The sequence below is a fragment of the Papaver somniferum genome, chromosome 8 (assembly GCF_003573695.1).
Source record: "Papaver somniferum cultivar HN1 chromosome 8, ASM357369v1, whole genome shotgun sequence".
Classification (NCBI taxonomy): Eukaryota; Viridiplantae; Streptophyta; class Magnoliopsida; order Ranunculales; family Papaveraceae; genus Papaver; species Papaver somniferum.
The window spans coordinates 138,720,031-138,730,998 of NC_039365.1; the positions used below are offsets into that span (position 1 = coordinate 138,720,031).

Sequence of the window (10,968 nt, forward strand, 5' to 3'; positions counted from 1 at the left end):
TTTCGTACTTGTGATTTTGTTACTTCTTCCGCGTGCAACTAAAATATGGAGGAGTACGGGTTACCTTTACAGTGATTATTGCCATGGTGAAGCTCTGGCTGGTATCAACAAACGGGCGGCAGCAGTTCTTGGTAGCAGATGTGATCAGAAGAGACTGTCCATGGAAGTAAAGAGATTGGCTAGATGCGTAAGCGAGCGAACTGTCTATGACCACAAGCTTTAGTGGGATGGAACAAAAGGTTTCCACAGCTACGAAAATTGGCTGGTTTCGATCATGATCCTTGGCATGGGGAGTGTGGTAGCACGAAACTTGGAAGTAAGGAGTGGTGATTACAACACGATCCTTGGCAAGAAAGAACGGAGGCTACGACAAGATCCTTAGAAAGAAGGAGTGGCAGATACTACACGATCCTTGGCAGGAAGGAGGCGTTGAAGTGGCTTCGGTTCTTGGAGAGGACGTTGAAACTTATGGAGCAAAAACGCTGAAGCGCAGCGTCTGTTGGAGGGAATGCTGAAACGGAGAGGATGACATGGTTGGCATGCCATTGGCACATCGACATGGTTGGCATGCCTTGGCGCGGATATGTAGCTTGCACGGCATGCCATCGGCACATGTGGCAGGGTTTGCATGCCTTGGCGTGGAAAGGTTGCACGACATGCCATTGGCACATGCGACATGGTTGGCATGCCTTGGAGCGGAGATGTGGCAAGAACGACATGCCAATGGCACATGTGGCATGGTTGGCATGCCTTGGCGCGAAGATGTGGCTGGCACGGCATGCCATTGGCACATGTGGCATGGTTGGCATGCCTTGGGTGGCGAACTTGGACGGTGGAGATCTGCATCTCGGATGGAAGGGTAGCCGTTGATTATTGCAACCCTACATTTTGGCAACCAGCGTCGTGCATGGCTTTGGCATGTGTTAGGCGCGACCAAGCTAGGACTTTAACGTAGTTTAGGCGCGGCCAAAAAAACTAGGGTTTTGTCATAGTTTGGTCGCGGCCAAAATTAGGGATTGACATTGGGCCAAAGGTTAGCTGGCGACCTCAGACGGTTAAGATCTGCATCTCAGGTGGAAGGGTGGTCATTGATTGTTGCAACCCTTCGTTTTGGCAGCCAACGGCATATAGTATGGTCGGCATGGCTTTGGCACGGTTTAGGCGTGGCCAAGCTAGGATTTTGGCATAGTTTTAGGCGCGGCCAAAAAACTAGGGTTTTGGCATAGTTTGGTGATAGACAAATTTTTGTGTCCGATTTGTCTCGATTCCATATGTTGTTAGGGCTCATTTTTGTACTTATTATGGTGTTTTATTTATTTGTAGGTATTTTTGGCCAATAAACATTTTTGGAAAAAATTGGCTCGAAAAGTTGTCGGAAAGCACCCGGAGGACATTTGCTATTCAGACTCTCACTTTGGATAAGGGGTAACCTAATTACTAAGGGGCATTCCATTTCCAGGCAGTTGCTAATCGCACCCCTACTCTGGATAAGGGGCAACCATCTTCAACATTCAAAAATCAGGTTTTTGGCGGGAAAAAGTGCAGTTAAAGAGCAGTTTTGGCAATCGTGATTTGAAGGAGTTTGAGGTCGATTAAACCTCTTATTTTCATAGGATAGACTCCTTATTGGTCTAGGAATCTAATATGGGTGTTTAAATCGATTAGAATGGGCTCAATCGACGGATTTTTCTCACAACAAGAAAATATGGAAAGTCACGTGTGTGACCTGTTTTAGGGAATTTTAGAGAGATTAAAGCGCTGTAAACCTTCCCAAAGATTTGTATCTATCTAAGGAAGAGTTTAGAATAAAAAGGAAAGCTCAGAAACGCGTAGAAATCCTAAAACAAGAAATTGTCGCAACTTGGCCGTGAAGAGAATGAAAGAGATTTTGGAAGATTTGGGAGAGATTTAATCGGTATTTTTGATATAAATAGATATCTTGGGTCATATAGAAGAGGTGTCGAGAGTTTGGGAACCTAAGGAGAGCCAGAGAAGAAAAAATCAGAGCTTTACCAAACTCTGTTTCTGCTGCTGCTGTTGCTGAAGAAGAAGAACGCGAAGAACATTGATGCTCGGTAGACAGTCGCAGAAAAGTGTCGTTGTTTAACAGCTGAAGAACATTAAGCTGTTCAGGGCATTCTTATTCTAGGGTCTTAAAATCAGCGACAAAGCAACAGTTTTTCTGTAACAGTTCCACTGTAACAACTGTTTTGCAACACCAATACACTGTTGCAAACAGTCTGTGTTATTACTTTTCACTCTTTTAATCATCTTTTGAGCAACAAACACATATTTTGAGATCATGATTAATATGAGGAGCTAAACCCCATTGCTGAGGCGATAGAGGAAGCTATTTTTCCAACAAAAAGTGGTATATTCTATTTTATCTTTTTATTTGCAATAATTATATGATTATTTGCCTTGAACTATTATTGGATATGATTTTTATTTGAGTGATTGTGATCTATTTTGATGGATTATGCTTAGTTTTAAGACTTTTGATGCTTCATACTTGGTATTTACAATTATTACTTTTGAAAATCTACTTGTTGCAATATTTTAGAATCAAATTAAACAAGAAAATTGCACAAATAAATATTGATTTAATCACTTTGAATTTGGAAAATAGTGGAATCTTAGCCTCAGTGTTTCTTTTAGTATTGATATCATCTTTGATTGAGTTTGCTATAATTTTTAGTGAGTTTTCTATTTTAGTATTAGAATCTAAGTCTAATTAATATCCTTCACAAGTCTGAGAATCGAACCACTTTTACCACTATCTACAAATCACATCAATTTTCGGCGCCGCCGACGCGGACTTGTTTTTAGGGTTTTAGATTTTTTGATTTTTTATTTTTATTTTTATTATTTTTGTCCTTTTTTATGTTTTTGGGTAGTTATCTTGTGTCTACAGGTTCTGGATTATAAAGAAAATTGAGCCAAGGAGTTTGGTGATTTCATAAAGACTTGGAGCTAAAGATTAAAGCAAAAAAAACAGAAAAGAAGACAATTTTATTTCAAACAATTTTAGTTTAGGGTTTGTTTATTTTATTTATTTAAAAAAAACTGTATTAGGGTTTATTATTTTGTTTTTTTTTTTTTTTGGTTTGGTTTGGACTTTGGGACATTTTTTTTTTATTACCCTACGGAAGGGTACTTTAAATATAAACTGTTTGCAGAGAAGGAGGACAATTACGATATTGTCTCTGCACCTTGGGTTCGTACACTAGACATCGGAGTCAGTGGCCCGAGTCGACTACAACCGATTCATCCCCCGTCTGGAACGGGAGGTAAGATTCTAAACACTCGCGAATCCCCTGTCAGCGAGTTACTGGACTCCTTCGTATGCATATATGTTGAGGACTGAATACGGACATTTATTTTTCTAGTAAAGGGCAAGGCCTGGCCATACAAGATAAGGGTTCGGATTTCATCACCGTTCTCTTCTTGCCCGCTTTAGGAACACGTAACCTACGCGAACCTAAGCCTAAAATTTTGACTAGAACGAGACCGATAGGGTAACGAGCTTAACAGGAAAGTCATTCGAAAAATATTGGTTACTCTTTTAAGCATACTTCGAAGTTCTTGACGGTTTCTGTAAGTTGAATGCGTGACTGCGCCGCCTTGTAATACCGGTGAGGCCTTGGGTATCAAAGCTCCACCGAGCTTCCCTCGCCTCTATTCAACTTACGTTAACTCGGATTGATTCCAGAGGGGTTTGCTTAAATTGTAACGAATTCCCGTTCGAAGGATTAGAAGCTGGTCTAGAAACAATCTAAGTGGAGCCATCATGCTTTTTGTTTGCTAGAAATCAATAGGTTTGATTTGGTTGAGTCGGCCTTGATCTGTGTTTGCTTACCCTTCCAATTTAGAAAATTCTATTGTATGCCTGAACGTAAAAGAGACGCACTAGGTAGATTTGTTAAAGAGAAACCTAGTAGTTCGAAGCGTCTCGATTACCTTAATCTAGAAAGTCCGGCTTTTGAAGAGTCTGTTTTTGAACGTCTTTGACTGAGGAGAGAATCCTGTTGCTCCGATAGCGCCAGAAATGGCAACTTTGAAAGCTTTGTTGAATCCAACTAGGACTACCCGTCCTTCGTGTATTAAGTTAGCTGAAACGGAGGCACCCTATGAACTGAAACCTGGGACCTTACAGATGCTCCCAATCTTTTTAGGGAAAGAAAATGAAAACCCTTATTACCATGTTAGGGATTTTGAGGAAATTTGTAGTACTCTAAGAATTAGAGGCTTAGATGATGATGCTTTGAAACTTAGGTTATTCCCATTTTCCCTGAAAGATAAGGCCAAGTCGTGGCTGTATAGTTTGGACTCCGAGTCAATTGAGACATATGAACAACTTACATCTGCCTTTTTCAATAAGTTTTTCCCTAGGCACAAAACATCGTCTATTAGGACGCAAATATGCACATTTTCACAACAAGAGGGAGAATCTTTATATAGGTATTTGGAAAGGTTCAATGATTTATTATCCCAGTGTCCTCATCATGGTTTAGAAAAGGTTAGGCTAGTTCAGATCCTTTATGAGGGTTTAGATTATTCCACAACGACCATGGTTGAGTCTCTATGCACTGGTGGATTTGAAAACCAAACTGTTGATGCGGCGATGGAATTTTTTAATGAAATCGCCGAAAAAACCCAGCAATGGGAAAATAGTAGGGCACCCCAGAAAACAATTCTTTTAAGTAGAGGAAACGTTAATAGGGTAGAAGGAGGCTATGAATCAGATGCCAAAATTGCTGCTATAGCAAAAAGGTTAGAAGCCTTAGAAGTGGGCCAGACTAGTGGTAGAGTGGAGCCTTTTTGGGAAGGCCAGAATATTGAAGAGCAGGCCAATGCTCTTTATAATAACACTAGATTTGATAACCGTCAAAAGATTGACCCATATTCAGAAACCTATAATCCTGGTTGGAGAAACCATCCGAACCTTTCGTGGTCTAAGGGCCAAAGTCAAGGTCAGTTTAGTAATTCTAATGCTCCCCCAGGTTTTGGCTATACTAAGAATCCTTCAGGACTAGCTCAGTTTCAGAATCAGTCAGATAAGAAAATCCTAAGTTTAGAGGAATCTCTCGCCTTGTTAACTCAGCAAACTGCAAAATTCCAGTTATCCGTAGAACAGAGTCTACAAGCTAGTAACAGGATAGGACAAGAAAATAGTCAGGCTATTTCCGAGTTAAAAACCCAGGTTGGTCTGATAAGTGATTCTTTGAGAGAAAAAGGTAAGTTTCCTAGTCAAACACAACCCAACCCTAGAGGAGTTCATGAATTAGGTGCAAAACCATCGAATCAATTGAATGTGTTAGAACCCTTAGAAGTGGTAGAGTTGTAGACAATAAGGTAACCATGCCCGATAGTGAACATACTGTAGTTCACCCCTCAGGATCTCACCTCTCAGGACCAGTAGCTGAAGAGACTGATAAAGTTTCTGATGATGTGAATTCGGTTCCTGAAAGGTCTGATTTTAGGCCTAGAGCCCCATTTCCTCAGCTATTAGTACCAACAAAGAAGGAATCGAACTTTAATGACATAGTGGAGGTTTTTAAGCAAGTTACCATAAACCTTCCCTTATTAGATGCAATTAGGCAAATTCCTGCTTATGCCAAGTTCCTTAAGGATATGTGTACGCGAAAGCGAAAACTTAGCGTCCATAAGAAAGCCTTTTTAGCTAGTCACGTAAGTTCAATCATTCAGAACACCACAACTCCAAAGTACAAAGACCCAGGTTCTCCTACCATTGCTTGCACAATAGGTAACTTCCGGGTAGAAAAAGCTTTACTTGACTTAGGAGCCAGTGTGAACTTACTGCCATTCCATGTATACTTACAGCTAGGACTTGGTGAAATGAAACCTACTCAGATGACACTGCAGTTAGCTGATAGGTCTGTTAAAATCCCTCGAGGTGTTATCGAGGATGTTCTTATTGAGGTCGACAAGTTTATTTATCCAGTGGATTTCGTGGTCCTAGATACCCAACCTGTCCCTGACCCAGAGAACCAGATACCTGTGATTTTAGGTCGCCCATTTTTAGCTACGTCTAATGCGATCATTAACTGTCGAAATGGTGTGATGAGTTTATCTTTTGGTAATATGACTATGGAGATGAACATTTTTAATGTCAGTAAGCAACCTCATGAGCTAGATGACACATGTGTTGAGGAGGTGAACATGATAGAAGCCTTAGTTCAGGAGTCATTACCAAACATCTTGTCTGAAGACCCATTAGAAAGTTGTCTATCCCATTTTGGTTTAGATTTTGACGACGATAGCACTATTGAACAGGTGAATGCTCTATTAGATTCTACCCCTGTGTTAGACACTGATAGATGGAAAGCTAGGTTCGAACCGTTACCAGTTTCTGAGACTACCCTAATTCCTTCTTTAGAAGAGCCCCCAAAGTTGGACCTTAAACCACTACCCGATACTCTAAAGTATGTGTTTTTAGGCCCATCTGAGACTTTACCTGTGATTGTAGCTTCCAATTTGGATAGTGATCAGGAAAGTAGGCTAGTAAATGTACTTCAAGACAATAAGGAAGCTTTAGGGTGGACTATAGATATTAAGGGTATAAGTCCTACTGTGTGTATGCATCAGATTCATTTAGAGGAAGACTCCAAACCTTCTAGGGAGATGCAACGTCGACTGAACCCTAACATGAAAGAGGTAGTTCGAAAAGAGGTGCTTAAGTTGTTAGATGCGGGTATTATTTACCCAATTTCAGACAGTAAGTGGGTCAGCCCTGTTCAGGTTGTCCCCAAGAAATCAGGTATCACTGTAGTCCAGAATGATAATAATGAATTAATCCCAACCCGAGTGACCACGGGATGGCGTGTGTGTATTGACTATAGGAAATTGAACAAGGTCACAAGGAAGGATCACTTTCCCCTTCCTTTTATCGACCAAATGCTAGAGCGATTAGCTGGACATAGTCACTATTGCTTCTTAGATGGCTACTCCGGTATAATCAGATCGTTATTGCCCCAGAAACCAAGAGAAAACCACTTTTACCTGTCCCTTTGGTACCTTTGCGTATAGACGCATGCCTTTCGGGCTATGTAATGCCCCTGCAACTTTTCAGCGTTGTATGATGAGCATATTTTCTGATATGGTAGAACGGTTCTTAGAGGTCTTTATGGATGATTTTTCAGTGTTTGGTTCATCTTTCGATGAGTGCTTGCATCATTTGACATTAGTGTTGACTAGGTGTAAGGAAAAAAATTTAGTGCTTAATTGGGAAAAATGCCATTTCATGGTTAAATCAGGAATTGTTTAGGGCACATCGTCTCTTCAAAGGGTATAGAGGTAGACAAAGCCAAAGTTGACCTTATTAAGACTTTACAGGTCCCAAAAACCGTAAAAGATATTAGGTCATTCCTAGGGCATGCAGGTTTTTACCGTCGATTCATTAAGGATTTTAGCTTGATTTCTAGACCTCTTTGCAATTTGCTTGCAAAAGATGTTAAGTTTGTCTTTGATGATGCTTGTTTAGAGGCTTTTGAGAAGCTTAAAACTTTACTCACTACTGCCCCGATAGTCCAGGCACCTAACTGGAACCTACCCTTTGAGATTATGTGTGATTCTTCAGATTATGCTATAGGCGTCGTTTTAGGACAACGAGAAAACAAATTACTTCATGTGATTTATTATGCTAGAAAACTCTGAATGATGCCCAAATGAACTACACAACTACCGAGAAGGAACTTTTAGCCATCGTGTTTGCCTTGGATAAGTTTAGGTCCTACCTATTAGGTTCTAAGATCATAATCTATACAGATCATGCTTTGAAATACCTTTTATCTAAGAAGGATACCAAACCTAGATTGATTAGATGGATCCTATTGTTACAGGAATTTTCCCCAGACATTAGAGACAAAAAGGGTGCAGAAAATGTAGTAGCAGATCACTTGTCTAGGCTAGTTGTTAGTTCCCCTAGTGATTCCCTTCCTATAAGGGATAGCTTTCCTGATGAACAATTGTTCTCTGTTTCCCAATCACCTTGGTATGCAAATATAGTGAATTATCTTGTTACTGGTCGAACCCCTCAACATTGGGGTAAGCAAGATCGTTCTAGGTTTTTAGCCGAGGTTAAGCATTTCTTTTGGGACGATCCTTATCTGTTTAAGTATTGTCCGGACCAGATTATTAGGAGATGTGTATCTGAGAGTGACCAGTCTAGTATTATCTCCTTTTGTCATGAACATGCATGTGGGGGTCATTTTAGTGCTAAGAAGACTGCTGCTAAGATTTTGCAGTGTGGATTTTACTGGCCTTCGTTGTTTAAAGATTCCCATAGTCATTGTGTTTCTTGTGAGCGTTGCCAGAAGTTAGGAACCATTTCCCGTAGAAATATGATGCCTTTGAACCCTATTTTAGTGATTGAGGTCTTTGATGTGTGGGGCATTGATTTTATGGGTCCATTTCCTATTTCGTTTGGTTATCTTTACATACTTGTCGCTGTAGACTATGTGTCTAAGTGGGTTGAGGCGGTTCCGTGTAAACGAATGACCACAGGGTCGTAGTCCAGTTTTTGAAAGAGAATATACTTACACGTTTTGGTACGCCGCGAGCTATAATTAGTGATGGAGGTTCACACTTTTGTAATAGACCGTTTTCTTTTAATGAAACAATACGGTATTACCCATAAAGTAGCAACCCCATATCACCCTCAGACTAGTGGTCAGGTAGAGGTTTCCAATAGGGAAATTAAACGTATTCTAGAGAAAACAGTTAATCCAAATAGGAAAGACTGGTCGTCGAGGCTTACTGATGCCTTATGGGCTTACCGTACTGCGTTTAAGACACCCATTGGAATGTCACCTTATCGTTTAGTGTTTGGCAAGGCATGTCACCTGCCTGTTGAGTTAGAGCATCGAGCCTATTGGGCTATTAAGAACTTAAACTTTTCACTTGACAAGGCAGGAGCTCAAAGAAAGCTCCAGCTCAATGAGTTGGACGAGATTCGTAGAGATGCATACGATAGTGCTAAGGAGTATAAGAACAAAATGAAACTTGTGCATGATAGGAATATTTTACGAAAGTCATTTTCTCCAGGTCAAAAAGTTCTTCTGTATGACACTCGTTTGCATCTATTCCCCGGGAAGTTGCGCTCTCGGTGGACCGGTCCTTTTGTGGTCCGTACTGTTTTTCCTCATGGCGCTGTTGAGATTGAGACACCAGATGGTAGTAGTTCTTCGAAGGTTAACGGTCAGCGATTGAAGCCCTTTTTAGAGCCTTTTCCTACAGGTGATGTTGAGGAGGTCCCTCTGGAGGACCCTGTTTACCTTGATTGACCATCGAGGCGATTTTGTATGTTGTATAATATTTTTGTAGGTTTTTGGTTACACTTCACCCAGGTACTATCTTTCCGACTTCTCTCTTTACTATTTCCTCATGTTACTTATATTTTTGGTACTGTTCTTTGATTAGAAACATTGAGGACAATGTTAGATTTAAGTTTGGGGGTGGGGTAGAACTTTTTGTTACCTTTTCGTTGCAATAAATAACTCCAGAGCCTAGAAATTTATCCCTATTAAGGATGGCACTAACCAATCTAAGTGGATGGAAGCATTTTGGTTGTAGGAGTTGAGGAACCAATCTGACTAGATGGCAACATCTAAAGAGTCTATTCATAAAAGCACAGAGCTCAGGTGTTAGAAATAACATGATAGTTTCACCATATCTCGTTGAGTCCTTTTCACTTCTGTTTTTATTTTGTTTTGTTTTTAAACTATGTTTCTCTAAGTGATTAGGTGGGGCTCACGATTCAAGTTGTTACCAATGCTAGGGTGAATTAGAGTGATTGAGATACAAAAAAAAAAAAAAAAAAAAAAAAAAAAGAAGAAAATAGACCAGACCATCAGACCAACTGGAATAAATTCAATAAAGTCGACCACTGGAATCCTTGTATATGCCAGTATGTTGATATTAGTCAGACTAGTATCTCAGTCCATTAGGATAGGTTCATTTTGGCGGAGGCCTTCAGACAGATATGAGAAACACCGTTCACCTAGTAAACATCAAAACCATCTATGTTTTTCTATATCCATCTTCTTGATCTATTCATGTGATTAGTTTTGACTCCGGATATTGATGTCCATAGTGCGAATATCTGAGTAGAGCTCTGTCACTTCATATGAATTTTAGTATGCTTGAGTGCAAACTCGTGTACAACAATTGGAATTTCGCATCAGGGTACTTCCTCCTGTAGTCAATAAGTATGCCAACCAAGGAGATTCTTTAGTGCCTTCCAAGGTTCTGTGTAGATAGCTAGGGTCTGGAGTAAAAAGGTTTTGTGGGTATACCTCTCGTAAGCCCTCCAGAGACAACACTCCGCCACTAAGGACACCTAAGGGTTTAAAGGCTTATTGCATACGCTAAATGCAATCGACGATGCCTGCGACAGTGAGAGGATTTTATTTCTATTTTATTTTTGCTCGAGGACTAGCAAATAATAGGTTTGGGGGTATTTGATAGGCACATTTTTGTGTCTGATTTGTCTCGATTCTATATGTTGTTAGGGCTCATTTTTGTACTTATTATGGTGTTTTATTTATTTGTAGGTATTTTTGGCCAATAAACATTTTTGGAAAAAATTGGCTCGAAAAAGTTGTCGGAAAGCACCCGGATGACATTTGCTATTCGAAATCTCACTTTGGATAAGGGGTAACCTAATTAATAAGGGGCATCCCATTTCCAGGAAGTTGCTAATCGCACCCCTACTCTGGATAAGGGGCAACCATCTTCAACATTCAAAAATCAGGTTTTTTGGGGGGGAAAAGTGCAGTTAAAGAGCAGTTTTGGCAATCGTGATTTGAAGGAGTTTGAGGTCGATTAAACCTCTGATTTTCATAGGATATAATCCTTATGGGTATAGGAATCTGATATGGGTGTTTAAATCGATTAGAATGGGCTAAATCGACGGATTTTTCTCACAACAAGAAAATATGGAAAGTC

At 40.2% G+C, this 10,968-nt stretch overlaps 1 pseudogene; it reads right to left on the reverse strand.

Moving 5' to 3' along the window:
- Positions 1-4,412: 4,412 nt before the first annotated feature.
- LOC113307212 lies at positions 4,413-4,512 on the reverse strand (annotated as a pseudogene).
- Between the last annotated feature and the right edge of the window lie 6,456 nt (positions 4,513-10,968).